Here is a 14,977-nt window from a genome sequence, read left to right on the forward strand (position 1 = left end):
GTATGGCTCTCTCTGCAGCAGCTGAAAGCCAGATTTCAGCTGCTGCACAGAAAGCCAAACAGGAGAACTGTTCCAGTAATTGCCCCTGTCGTGGCGATCTCCCTCCCTGCCCACATCTGATTCACCCAGCTGCTTGGGCCCCCCTGCTCGCCTGGGCCCCATGCAAGAGGACTGGTGGTACCCCCTTATCCACGGCAATTATTATTATTATTATACAGGATTTATATAGCGCCAACAGTTTGCTCAGCACTTTACAATATAACAGGATACAATACAGCAACAATACAGTTCAATACAAGAGGGATAGGAGGGCCCTGCTCCTTGGAGCTTACAAACTAGGAGGGAGGGGCTAGTGGTACAAAAGGTAATAACTGTGGGGGATGGACTGGTTGGAAGAGTAGAAGATTCCATTATTAGCTGAGGGCTGGATAGGCTTCCCTGAAGAGATAGGTTTTCAGAGATCGCCTAAAAGTGAGCAGAGTAGGCGTTAGTCTGATAAATTGGGGTAGAGAGTTCCAGAGGATAAGGGAAGCTCTATAGAAGTCCTAGAGACAAGCATGGGAGGAGGGGACAAGAAAGCTAGAGAGCAGGAGGTCTTGCGAGGAGCAGAGTGTCAGGGACCCCAGAGCTGGCTGCGATCGCTCACAGGTTTGCGCATGCGCGGTGTGAGCATTGGGACCTGGGCACCCGCGATTACAGCGGCACTTGCGCATGTGCACTCACGATAGCAGATGCGCGCAGGGCGCCCTATTTAAAACAGGTCAGGGCTGTGTCGAGTTGCCGTATGGTCTTACCTGTTTCCTGAGTTCCTGTATTGTAGGTTGTCTTGTTGCCGACCCTGCCTGACCCTGATTTGCTGTCTGTCTCCTGTTCTTATCCCCGGCTTTTCTGACCATTCTCCTGCTTAACCCTGCACGTTCTGATCTCCTGTTACCGAACTCGGCTTGTGACCTGTTTATCCTTCTGCCTACTGATTTTTTACCACTCTGCCTCCACCGTTACCGACCCGGCCTGCCCGACGCTGCTCTTGTTACCTCCTCACATCAGGCTCTCACCTGCTATACACCTCCAGTGGTGCTTTTACCGCAGCTGGGTGAACCCAGGGGCCGCGACCTAGTCTCGGCCTACTCCAAGTCCATCCCCACCATCAGGGGCCCTGGTGAACAAGCAGGTTGGGGCTTAGATTCTGCGCCTTGGGGGATTCCGGTCTGTGGAACGCTAGAGGCTACCACCGGTAGGTACCTAACACAGAGAGTACGGTTTGGGTGATATTTAGAGACAAGATCGGTGATGTAATTTGGGGCAGAGTTATAAATGGCTTTATACGTTATTGTTAATGTTTTGAATTTTATCCGTTGGGCAACGGGAAGCCAGTGAAGGGATTGGCAGAGAGGGGTGGCAGATACAGAACGGTTGGTAAGGTGGATGAGTCTGGCAGCAGCATTCATAATAGACTGAAGAGGGGATAGCCTGCGATGAGGTCGGCCAATGAGGAGGGAGTTACAATAGTCAAGGCGAGATATAACAAGGGAGTGAATAAGTTGCTTAGTGGTTTCCGAGGTTAGGAACGGGCGTATCTTGGAGATGTTGCAGAAGTGAAGTCTACAAGATTTGGACAGTGAATGGATTTGGGACTGAAAGGACAGATGGGAGTCTAGGATTACACCTAGTACCCTGGCATGAGGGGAGGGACTGATGATTGTGTTATTGATCTTGATGGAGAAGTCAGGGGAGGGGGCACGGGCTGGAGGGAATACTAAGAGCTCAGTTTTGGAAAGAGTGAGTTTGAGGAAGTGGAGTGGCATCCATGCCCATATGTCACTTAGTAGGTTAGTAATGCGAGAGGAGACTGAAGGGGTGAGGTGAGGTGAGAAAGATAGATTTGTGTGTCATCAGCATAGAGATGGTACTTAAAGCCATGGGAGTTTATCAAGTGACCAAGGGAGGAGGTGTAGATGGAGAAGAGAAGGGGTCCAAGGACAGAACCTTGAGGGACCCCTACAGAAAGAGGGAGTGAAGAGGAGGAGGCAGCATTATAGGTAATGCTGAAGGAGCGCTGTAATAGGTAGGAGGAGAACCAGGAGAGAGCAGAGTCTCTGAGGCCAAGAGAGTGGAGTTTTTTGAGTAGGAGGGGATGGTCAACCATATCAAAAGCCGCAGGGAGGTCAAGTAGTGAGAGTATGGAGTAGTGGCCATTGGTTTTAGCTGTTAGTAGATCATTAGTGAGTTTTAGTAGGGTAGTTTCAGTGGAGTGTGGTGAGCGAAAGCCAGACTGTAAAGGGTCAACCTATCACCACATAAAAAAAGCAACCTTTAACTGTATATTATAGATAAGGCAATGTCGGTCACTCTAGAAATTCCCAATGTCCAAACAAGTAAAAATAAAAAGTCCTTCCCATGTTCTCCATATATCTTAATGGAGTTTTCTTTAAGTCCACCAGTTCTTAGTGATCCTTTGATCTCCACTACTCCTCAGAGCAATGCGTCTTTTTCTAGTCTTAAAGCAAACATGTGGTTTGAGGAAGTGAAAGGAAAATTAGGAGCAAAGCAGACAACCAGGATGGCCAAGTGGTTGAAGTGCTGGACTTAAGTTACAATGGCTGTATATCCTTGTGGGATTGATCCCCACTCCTGGTAGAGTTTGGTGATTTATAACAGTTATAAAGTGATGCCAAGTGTTGCCCAAAAAAATGTGGACTATGTTGAAAACTGGTAATTAGCACACAGAAATTTGATGGAAAAGTCCTTCCCAAGTTCTCCGTATATCCTAATGGAGTTTTTTTTTTAGTCTACCAGTTCTTAGTGATCCTTTAATCTCCACTACTCCTCAGAGCAATGTGTCTTTTTCTAATCTTAAAGCAAACATGTGGTTTGAGGAAGTAAAAGGAAAAAAAAGAGCAAATAAGCAACCAGGATGGCCAAGTGGTTAGGGCGTTGCGCTTAAGTTCCAATGGATGTGTATCCTCGTGGGTTCGATCCCCACTTGTGGTAGAGTTTGATGATTTATAACAGTTATAAAGTGATGCCAAGTAATGCCCAATAAATGTGGATTATGTTGAAAACTGGTAATTAGCACACAGAAATTTGATGGTAAAGTTCTCTGTATATCTTAATGGTGTTTTCTTTATGTCCACCAGTTCTTAGTGATCCTTTGATCTCCACTACTCCTCAGAGCAATGCATTTTTTTCTACTCTTAAAGCAAACGTGGTTTGAGGAAGTAAAAGGAAAATAAAGAGCAAAGCAAGCAACCAGGATGGCCGAGTGGTTAAGGCGTTGGACTTAAGTTCCAATGGATGTATATCCTCGTGATAGAGTTTGGTGATTTATAACAGTTGCAAAGTGATGCCAAGTATTGCCCAATAAATGTGGATTATGTTGAAAACTGGTAATTAGCACACGGAAATTTGATGGAAAAGTTCTCCGTATACCCTAATGGAGTTTTCTTTAAGTCCACCAGTTCTTAGTGATCCTTTGATCTCCACTACTCCTCAGAGCAATGCGTTTTTTTCTACTCTTAAAGCAAACGTGGTTTGAGGAAGTAAAAGGAAAATAAAGAGAAAAGCAAGCAACCAGGATGGCCGAGTGGTTGCAAAGTGATGCCAAGTATTGCCCAATAAATGTGGATTATGTTGAAAACTGGTAATTAGCACACAGAAATTTGATGGAAAAGTTCTCCGTATATCCTAATGGTGTTTTCTTTATGTCCACCAGTTCTTAGTGATCCTTTGATCTCCACTACTCACAGCAATGCGTCTTCTTCTATTCTTAAAGCAAACATGTTGATTGAGAAAGTGAAAGGAAAATGAGTAGCAAAGCCAACAACCAGGATGACCGAGTGGTTAAGGCGTTGGACTTAAGTTCCAATGGATGTCTATCCTCGTGGGTTCTATCCCCACTCCTGGTAGAGCTTTTTTAACAGTTACAAAGTGATGCCAAGTAATGCCCAATAAATGTGGATTATGTTGAAAACTGGTAATTAGCACACAGAAATTTGATGGAAAAGTTATCTGTATATCCTAATGGTGTTTTCTTTATGTCCACCAGTTCTTAGTGATCCTTTGATCTCCACTACTCCTCACAGCAATGCGTCTTCTATTCTTAAAGCAAACATTGATTGAGAAAGTGAAAGGAAAATAAACAGCAATGCAAACAACCAGGATGGCTGAGTGGTTATGGCATTGGACTTAAGTTCCAATGGATGTATATCCTTGTGTGTTTGATCCCCACTACTGGTAGAGTTTGGTGATTAATAAGTGTTGCCCAATAAATGTGGATTATGTTGAAAACTGGTAATTAGCACACAGAAATTTGATGGAAAAGTCCTTCCCAAGTTCTTTGTATATCCTAATGGAGTTTTCTTTGAGTCTACCAGTTCTTAGTGATCCTTTAAACTCCACTACTCCTCACAGCAATGAGTCTTCTATTCTTAAAGCAAACTTTGATTGAGAAAGTGAAAGGAAAAAAAACAGCAAAGCAAACAACCAGGATGGCCGAGTGGTTAAGGCGTTGGACTCTAGTTCCAATGGATGTATATCCTCGTGGTAGAGTTTGGTGATTTATAACAGTTACAAAGTGATGCCAAGTATTGCCCAATAAATGTGGATTATGTTGAAAACTGGTAATTAGCACACAGAAATTTGATGGAAAAGTCCTCCTTATATCCTAATGGAGTCTTCTTTAAGTCCACCAGTTCTTAGTGATCCTTTGATCTCCATTACTCCTCACAGCAATGCGTCTTATTCTAGTCTTAAAGCAAACATGTGGTTTGAGGAAGTGAAAGGAAAATTAAGCACAAAGCAGACAACCAGGATGGCCGAGTGGTTAAAGTGTTGGACTTAAGTTCCAATGGATGTAATATCCTTGTGGGATCGATTCCCACTCAAGGTAGGTTTTGGTGATTTATAACAGTTACAAAGTGTTGCCCAATAAATGCTGATTATGTTGAATACAGGTAATATTGCACACACAAATTAGATGGAAAGTGACCTATTATCACATAAAATAGCGACCCTTAACTCTGTATTATATATAAGGCAATATCGGTCGCTCTAAAAACACCCAATGTCCAACCAAGTAAAAATAAAAAGTCCTTCCCAAGTTCTCCCTATATCCTAAATCACCGAACAAGTGGTCCAGCAGTGTCCCTGATCACCACAATGTCCCTGATTGCCGCAGTGGCCTAGCATTATCCCTGATCACCATACAAGTAGCCCAGCAGTGTCCCTGATCACCGCAGTGGCCCAGCAGTGTTCCTGATCGCCACACAAGTGGCCCAGCAGTGTCCCTGATCACCACAATGTCCCTGATTGCCGCAGTGGCCTAGCATTATCCCTGATCACCATACAAGTAGCCCAGCAGTGTCCCTGATCACCGCAGTGGCCCAGCAGTGTTCCTGATCGCCACACAAGTGGCCCAGCAGTGTCCCTGATCACCGCAGTGGCCCAGCAGTGGCCCTGATCACTGCAGTGACCCAGCAGTGTCCCTGACCACCGCAGTGGCCCAGCAGTGTTCCTGATCATCACACAAGTGGCCCAGCAGTGGCCCTGATCACTGCAGTGACCCAGCAGTGTCCCTGACCACTGCAGTGGCCCAGCAGTGTTCCTGATCACCACACAAGTTACCCAGCAGTGTCCCTGATCGCCGCAGTGGCCAAGCAGTGTCTCTGATCACCACACAAGTGGCCCAGCAGTGTCCCTGATTGCCGCACAAGTGGTCCAGCAGTGTCCCTGATCACCGCAGTGTCCCTGATTGCTCACAAGTGGCCCAGCAGTGTCCCTGATCGCCGTAGTGGCCAAGCAGTGTCCCTGATTGCCACACAAGTGGCCCAGCAGTGTCTCTGATCCACACAAGTGGCCCAGCAGTGTCCCTGATCACCGCAGTGGCCCAGCAGTGGCCCTGACCACCGCAGTGGCCCAGCAGTGTTCCTGATCACCACACAAGTGGCCCAGCAGTGTCCCTGATCGCTGCCGTGGCCAAGCAGTGTCTCTGATCACCACACAAGTGGCCCAGCAGTGTCCCTGATCGCCGCTCAAGTGGTCCAGCAGTGTCCCTGATCACCGCAGTGCCCCTGATTGCCTCACAAGTGGCCCAGCAGTGTCCCTGATTGCCGCAGTGGCCAAGCAGTGTCCCTGATTGCCACACAAGTGGCCCAGCAGTGTCTCTGATCCACACAAGTGGTCCAGCAGTGTCCCTGATTGCCGCAGTGGCCCAGAAGTGTCCCTGATGGCCACACAAGTGGCCCAGCAGTGTCCCTGATCATCGCAGTGGCCCAGCAGTGGCCCTGATTGCCACACAAGTGGCCCAGCAGTGTCTCTGATCCACACAAGTGGTCCAGCAGTGTCCCTGATTGCCTCAGTGGCCCAGAGGTGTCCCTGATGGCCACACAAGTGGCCCAGCAGTGTCCACGATCATCGCAGTGGCCCAGCAGTGTTCCTGATTGCCACACAAGTGGCCCAAGAAATTAGATGTGTAGAACGCTAACAGGTGCTTATTGGATGTGGAGCCCCTCTATGTGGCCAGACTGTGAAAAAGTCTCAAACATTTGGTATCGCCATATTCAACAGGAGTTAAAGAATGCATTTTGAGGTGTAATTTTAAGTATGCCTATGCTGTGTAATAGAAATATCTCATAGATTGACGACTTTGCGTATAAAAAAAAATACATTTTAATTTTCTTTTCACATTTTCCAAAAACTTTTGGCAAAAAATTAAGTCTTCAGAGGGCTCCCCATGCCTCTTAAAACATACCTTGGGGTCATTTTGTGGGTAATTCAATTGTCCTGGTGCTCCAGGACCTCCAAAACTGTGATAGACAGTCAAGAAATTAGATGTGTAATTTTTGCCCCTAGAACACCTAAGGGTGCTTATTGGATGTGGGGCCCTTCTATGTGGCTAGGCTGTGAAAAAGTTTCACACATGTGGTATTGTCATACTCAGGAAGAGTAGCAGAATGTGTTTTGGGGTGTAATTGCAAGTATGCCTATGCCGTGTGAGAGAAAGAACTTGTTAAATGACAACATTGTGGGAAAAAAAATTGTTTACTTTCATAATTTCCCTCAAAAATTGGCACAAAATGACAACTTCAAAAAACTTCCCATGCCCCTTATTAAATACCTCAGACTGTCTACTTTCCAAAAAGGGGTCATTTGGGGGGTATTTGTACTGTTCTGGCATTTTAGGGCCCCAAAAAATTATATAGGTAATCAGTACATCAGGATTGATACATTTTCAAATATATGTACCATGGTCTGTAGACAAAGACTAAATAATACACACTGATTTGGGTTATTTCTACCAAACAAATGTAGCACAATGGATTTTGGCCTAAATTTATGAAGAAAGTATATTTATTTGCAAAATTTAGTAACGAAAACTAAGAAAAACATGGTTTTTTTTCAAAATGTTCAGTCTTTTTTCATTTTTCTAGCAAAAAATAAAACCCCCAGTGGTGATTAAATACCACCAAATGAAAGTTTTTAACTGCCCAACCAAAAGTGTAGCTGAGCTCATAGACAATTGTTACCAGAAGAAATGTCCTGGAGGCAATTTAATTAAGAAGTACACTATAATGCCAGAAATATTGGTCGGCCTGCCTTTACACGCACATGAACTTTAAAGGCATCCCAATCTTAGTCCGTAGGGTTCAATATGGAGTTGGCCCCGCCCTTTGCAGCTATAACAGCTTCAACTCTTCTGGGAAGGCCGTCCACAAGATTTAGGAGTGTGTCTGTGGGAATGTTTGACCATTCTTCCAGAAGCACATTTGTGAGGTCAGGCACTGATGTCGGGGGAGGAGGCCTGGCTCACAGTCTCCGCTCTAATTCATCCCGAAGGTGTTCTATGGGGTTGAGGTCAGGACTCTGCAGGTCAGTCAAGTTCCTCCACCCCAAACTGGCTCCTCCATGTCTTTATGGACCTTGCTTTGTGAACTGGTGCGCAGTCATGTTGGAACAGGAAGGTTCCATCCCCAAACTGTTCCCACAAAGTTGTGAGCCTGAAATTGTCCAAAATGTCTTGGTATGCTGACGCATTAAGAGTTCCCTTCACTGGAACTTAAGGGGCCAAGCCCAACCTCTGAAAAACAACCCCACAACATAAGCCCCCCTCCACCAAATTTTACACTTGGAACAGTGCCGTTCTCCAGGCAACTGCCAAGCCCAGACATGTCCATCGGATTGCTAGACAGAGAAGAGTGATTGGTCACTCCAGAAAACACGTCTCCACTGCTCTAGAGTCCAGTGGCGGCATGCTTTACACCACTGCATCTGACTGCATTGCATTGCACTTGGTGATGTAAGGCTTGGATGCAGCTGCTCGGCCATGGAAACCCATTCCATGAAGCTCTCTTTGCACTGTTGTTGTGGTAAACTGAGGGCCACACCAAGTTTGGAGGTCTTTAGCTATTGACTCTGCAGACAGTTGGCAACTTCTGCGCACTGTGCGCTTCAGCATGCGCTGACCCCGCTCTGTCATGTGACGTGGCCTACCACTTGGTGGCTGAGTTGCTGTTGTTCCCAGTTGCTTCCACTTTGTTATAATCCCACTAACAGTTGAGCGTGGAATATCTAGTAGCCAGGAAATGTCACGGATGGACTTATTGCACAGGTGACAACCTATCAAGGGACCACGCTTGGAGTCACTGAGCTCCTGAGAGCGACCCATTCTTTCACAAATATTTGTAGAAGCAGTCTGCATGCCTAGGGGCTTGATTTTATACACCTGTGGCCATGGAGGTGATTGGAACACCTGAATCCAATGATTTGGAGGGCTGGCCCAATACTTTTGGCAATATAGTGTATGTCATATAAGGAACTACCTAAACCATCCAATCATTTTTTAATGAATTAAGCAGACACTTGCACTACATACTTTCTGGTTGTTCTAAAGGAGATTGTACAATCAGATTGTAACATGTGTGGTAAGTTTAACAGACTTATTTGTAGGTTATTTTGTCAGTCTCTAACTAATCAAAGCAATTATTTGAACAGATGAAACAAGTATACTATATGATTCATTTACAGAGTTATTTCTTTGCTTTCTGAGCTTAAGAATATTTGACTCTAAGATGCAAATTGCAATGCAAAAGATACAATTTATGCAAACACTGAGAAAGCCGATCCGTTCTGTCACTTTTCCATTGCTGAGATATTATTAGAATGACGCTGTTCGATGGAAATATTTAATGCGATTCACATTTCAAACATTCTTTTTATTTTTTTTAAATGTTATTAATTTAATTTGCATTCATGGAAGAAACAAATGTAAGGACTGTACAATTTCCATGTACTGCTCTAAAGATTTGCAAGATGTTTTTAAAATGTCATTGTAATGTACATGTAAGATTTATTGTAACGGACATGTAAGATTTGAGTGGAAATATGGAATCATAGCCATGACAGGTTGAGTAGATTAGATTATGTCAGGCCCTTTCATTACAAAGGTGTGTGCAGGAACAGTCTGGTCATTAAGGATGTACATTGAGCCCCTGGGCAGTAGGGAAATTAATAGAAGATACAAACAAATGGTCTGGGGTCAGATGTGTATGTATACACAATTCCTCAATAGGCCTTACAGACCCAATCATCATTTAGCATTAATTAGTCTAAAGCCAGGTTCCTGGAGGTGACAACTTTTGTGTGTCAATCAGGTTATCACCTTCTGAGGAAAACCAGTGACAGCAGACAGACTGTCTGCCCTTTGTGGAAAGCTCTATAAGTAATATTCACATCAAAGAACTATGTTTAATCTCTTATAAAAGCCAAAATATTAGTTGGAGAGAGATGGAAATGCTTCCTTTGTGCAGGCCATTCTGTGCGTTACATTTACATATAAGAATCATATTTGTGGCTTGGGGAGGAAGCCAGGGAAATGCATGGAAGGGTTAGATGACGCGGGGGTGCGACAGTCGGATGGTGTTTGGTACTGTTGCGATCGGGCTGATGCGCCGGTGTCAGAAATCCAATCCCCGACTTGGTGTTCAGGCCAGTCTCGGCCCAATTGAACTTGGGCAGGTCCATACACAGTACCTCTTGTGGGCAGGTCAGGACCACCTCCCCCAGAGTCAATTGGCCGAAGACTAATGTGCTGCCCATGTCCAAATCGCAATAAATTGAACGCATGGACATTTGGACAGTGTGATCCGTACGGAGCTGGTTCGATTGACCAATGGATTGCTAAGTTTCTGGCTTGCTCCAGCCGCAGGGTAAAGTGTTATTCTGTCTTTTTATTCCCTTTTATTTTATAGTAATTAGTCATTTGTGTGTCTTCTTATATCTTTTGTATTTGCTGTAACCTTTTATCTTTTGTACATGTTTTATGCACTGCCCACTTTGGGAAATTAAATCTTAAAATTAATTAGTGAACTTCTGTGTACTTAAGCACGTGCTCATATCTTCGGAGAGACTAGATCAGAGAGACTAGATTGGAGAGATTAGATTGGGTTATATTGTATTGTATTTTAGTGCCTTTAAAACGCTCGGTTAAGCTCATTGCCAATCTGTATGCAATTGCACTGTGAGTGGGCAGATTGCACGCAGATTGCAAAGGTAACAGATCTGCCAGACGGAGATCTGTGTGTGTGGTGTCTCAACAGACCGTTCTGCGGATAAACTGTTGGGTGGTGGCAGGCTACCTTTGTGGTGCGTCTGGTGTGGGGGGGTGTGGACAGTGGAAGGGTTATCAACACCGGGGTTCAAGCTAGGATAGCTGAAGGGACCTTTAGAAGGGTGTGTGATTACTAAGCTGGTCCTCAACTCTAATCAGGGCACCAGGTTGTATGTAAGATCGTATCTGCCAGTGTGTGGCCGACCAGCTGGATTGGAGTGGAGTCTCCATCTGGTGGTGGCCAGAGGTAGTGCGGGCTGTGAAAAGGTATCACGGCTGATCTTATATACGGTTTGAGATATTTAAGTGTAAATCCCTTTATTATCCCCTCTTTACCACCCTGTCGCGGCCGCACGCGTGCGTCGCGGTTAGCTAGTCGCTGTAGGCGTGGCGTGTGGTGGACACGTGACAGGGTGATCGTTTTTAAATGAATCCTTGACAGTCATTAACCGGGAAAAAAGTAAATGTGAAAGAAATACTGTATAAGAAATAAAAATAAACCAAAGTCAAGTAATATTACCAACAATTGTAAAAAATTGTGCATTAATGTACCAGGCCAGTAAGGTCTCAATGTAGCTCAAAGCTGACCTTGCACAGTTGTACCGGCTCTTCTCCTGGACTGAAGTGGCTTACTCTGATTTCACTGCACACAGTAAGCTTCTCACAATGTGCATTCTCACATGGAAGAAAAATATATTTAAAAAATATTCTTCCCAAATATATTGACATATATTTGAGATACTACAATTTTGGCCGTATTCACTATATTTCAAAATATATTTTTATATATAAATATATATGTGTATATATATATATATATATATATATGTGTTTGTGTGTATATATATATATATATATATATATATACTGTATGTATATATACTGCATATTGAAATGCGTTTTTTATATATTGCAAAATATATGAAAAATATTTTTAAAAATATATATATTTTTTAATATATTTTTCAGATTTTTTTAACATATAAAAAATCATTTTAACATATATTTTTACATATATTTGTAAATGCATTCCAAAAATGTAGATTAAATGTATTTTGAAAGACATACAGTATATTTTAAAATGTAGTTTAAAAAATATTTTTCATATATTTTGTAATATATAAAAAAACGCATTTCAACATACAGTATATATAGGGGCGGACTGACCATTTGGAAACTCGGGCCCCATGAGATGCCCCTGGTACCTTTTTCATAGGCTTTTTTGAGTTTGAGCAAGGACACAGGGGCCCTATGATCCCCTATTGCCCAGGGGCCCCATGAGTTGTCAGTCCACCCCTGAGTATGTATATATATATATATATATATATATATATATGGAAATATATTGAATATGGCCAATATTATAGTATTTCAAATATATGTCTATATATTTGGGAAGAATATTTTAAAAATATATTTAAAATATATTGTTCTTCCATGTGGGTTAGAAGCTGCAGCAAGCCAGATAGAGCTCCGCCTCATTTCCAGGCTGGAGGATGTCCAGGATCATCTAGTTCTTTCCACCCTGACTGTCTCTGGCCCACTTTTATTCATTGGATTTCAGCTCTTTTAACTAATTTTACTCTGGGCCAATTCTAACATTTGTCTTATACATTTAAAACAGCATTTTTTTTTTTTGCTAGAAAATTAGGAGAGATCTGGGGACACAGATTGGTCTGAATGGCTGCTTCCCTGGCCAGGTAAACAAAGAACTGGAAGTGGTGAAATCCTAGTCGCTTTTGGTTTCTGCAGTCACAGAGAGGAAGAAACAACACCAGTTCCTCTTTCTCTGTGAGATGCAGCCAATTCTATAGGTCGGAGCAGTCCTGAGCTCCCCAATAGGACAGGAGAGCCCTGGAAAGGGCCCCCTTTCTCTCATCTCAGAAGTGATCAAGTGGCTTTACAGCCACTAGAATCATTTCTGCTTTACAGGACATCGGCTGCTATACATTTTGATACCAGGATGATGCCTACAGGGGTAAGTAAATAAACACTCAACACCTTCACAAATCATACTAGGTCACATGCCCTCAACATGAGGCCCTGCAGAAAAAAACACGTGGTTCCCCCTAAATTGCCATACCAGTCCCTTATCTTTGATGAGAGTCTTGCACATTAAGGGGGCCCTTGAAATGAGTAGGATACCTTTCCAGGTCCTGCAGCAAAGACCATGTGGTTCCCCCTAAAATGCCATACCAGACCTTTATCCTTGATGAGAGTCTTGCACATTAAGGGGGCCCTCGACATGAGTAGGGTAGCTTGCCAGGTCCTGCAGAAAAGACCATGTGGTTCCCCGTAAATTGCCATACCAGACCCTTATCCTTGATGAGAGTCTTGCACGTTAAGGGGGGGCTCTCAACATGAGTAGGGTACCTTGCCAGGTCCTGCAGAAAAGACCATGTGGTTCCCCCTAAATTGCCATACCAGACCCTTATCCTTGATGAAAGTCTTGTACATTAAGGGGCCCTTTGACATGAGTAGGGTACCTTGCCAGGCCCTGCAGAAAAGACCATGTGGTTCCCCTTAAATGCCATACCAGACCCTTATCCTTGATGCAAGTCTTGTACATTAAGGGGGCCTTCGACATGAGTAGGGTACCTTGCCAGGCCCTGTAAAAAGGACTGTGTGGTTCCCCCTAAACTGCCATACCAGACCCTTATCATTGATGAAAGTCTTGTACATTAAGGGGACCTTCGACATGAGTAGGGTACCTTGCCAGGTCCTACAGAAAAGACCATGTGGTCTCCCCTAAATTTCCATACCAGACCCTTATCCTTGATGAGAGTTCTGCACATTAAGGGGGTTTTCGACATGAGTAGGGTACTTTGCCAGGTCCTGCAGAAAAGACCATGTGGTTCCCTCTAAATTGCCATACCAGACCCGTATCCTTGATGAAAGTCTTGTACATTAAGGGGGCAATTGACAGGAGTAGGATACATTGCCAGGTCCAGCAGAAAAGACTATGTGGTTCCCCTTAAATTGCCATCCTTGATGAGAGTCTTGCACATTAAGGGGGCCTTCAACATGAGTAGGGTACCTTGCCAGGTCCTGCAGAAAAGACCATGTGGTTCCCCCTAAATTGCCATACCAGACCCTCATCCTTGATGAGAGTCTTATACATTGCTTAGTGTGATTGAACTTTCACAGATGGATTCATATGATAGAAGCAATAAAAGAACCAAGAGACACTTTGAAGCCAAAACATATTTGTAAAACTTTGAAATCTGCCACTTACCTGTAATTGTCTTTTTTTTTATTACCCTTTCCAACTCATTGCCACCCCCTCTTTTGTCCTCCTCTACATACTTCCTTCTTTTATACCATGCCATAAAAAAGAAAAATAAATAAATAAACCAAAACTGTTTACTAAAATTACTTTATTGCATAGAATTAGCATGCTTTATACTTTGTCCCATAACTGTTGATAATACCTTCTATTACGTTGAAGCAAACTGACTTTGGAGCAAATCTATGTCAATGTCCATGTTACTTTAACCTCAATAAAACCTTTTACCAACTTCAGCAATTTGTACATTTCTGCCTTATTAGACAATACTTTTGTCATTTCATAAGATAACAAAGTAATGCATATATTGTTCTTGTTTTTTAATATCATCCTACAAAAACGATTTTTTTTTGCAAAAAAGTAACAAAACTAATAAAAATAAAATGTAAATATGACACTAAAAAAATAAAAAACAAAATATATAAAAGCAAAAAAAAAGTTTAAATATTAATGGGTAATAAAACAGAAATGAACAAAAAAGCAGAAAATGGTTGAAAGGAGAAGCAGAAGAATCAATTAATTATGGCTGTTTAGGGTAAACTACTTTATATTTTGTCCTCTTAATGACACTAAAATTATGATATTGATACAAAGCATTACAAATTAAAACATTTTCCATTATCAATTATGATTATGATATTGACACAAAGCATTACAAAGTTATTTACAAATTAAAACATTTTCGGTTTTGACAAGGTTAATTTAAAAATGAATAGTGGTACTGCAGTTAAAAGTCTAAAATATATTCTATATTTTGTCCTCTTTAAATTAACACTAAAATTATGATTCTGGCACAAAGCATTATCAAAATATTTACAAATGAAATAAAGTGTGTTTTTTTCTTATTTTGTGCTTCTGTAAATTTAACACTAAAAAAAATAAGAAACAAAATATATAAAAGCAAAAAAAAATATTAAATGTTAATGGGTAATAAAACAGAACTGAACAAAAAAGCAGGAAATGGTTGAAGGGATAAGGAGAAGAAACAATTAATTAGGGCTGATTAGGTAAACTAGTTTATATTTTGTCCTCTTAATGACATTAAAATTATGATATTGATACAAAGCATTGAAAGTTATTTACAAATT

The 14,977-nt window shown here is 42.4% G+C and overlaps 1 non-coding gene across 1 annotated transcript; it reads left to right on the top strand.

Moving 5' to 3' along the window:
- Nucleotides 1-3,822: 3,822 nt before the first annotated feature.
- TRNAL-UAA (transfer RNA leucine (anticodon UAA)) lies at nucleotides 3,823-3,905 on the top strand. Its single transcript has one exon. It is a non-coding gene; the product is annotated as a tRNA-Leu (tRNA).
- Nucleotides 3,906-14,977: the final 11,072 nt, after the last annotated feature.

The sequence above is a fragment of the Staurois parvus genome, unplaced genomic scaffold (assembly GCF_062004578.1).
Source record: "Staurois parvus isolate SC_StPar_1 unplaced genomic scaffold, SC_StPar_1.0 ptg002181l, whole genome shotgun sequence".
NCBI classification, from domain to species: domain Eukaryota; kingdom Metazoa; phylum Chordata; class Amphibia; order Anura; family Ranidae; genus Staurois; species Staurois parvus.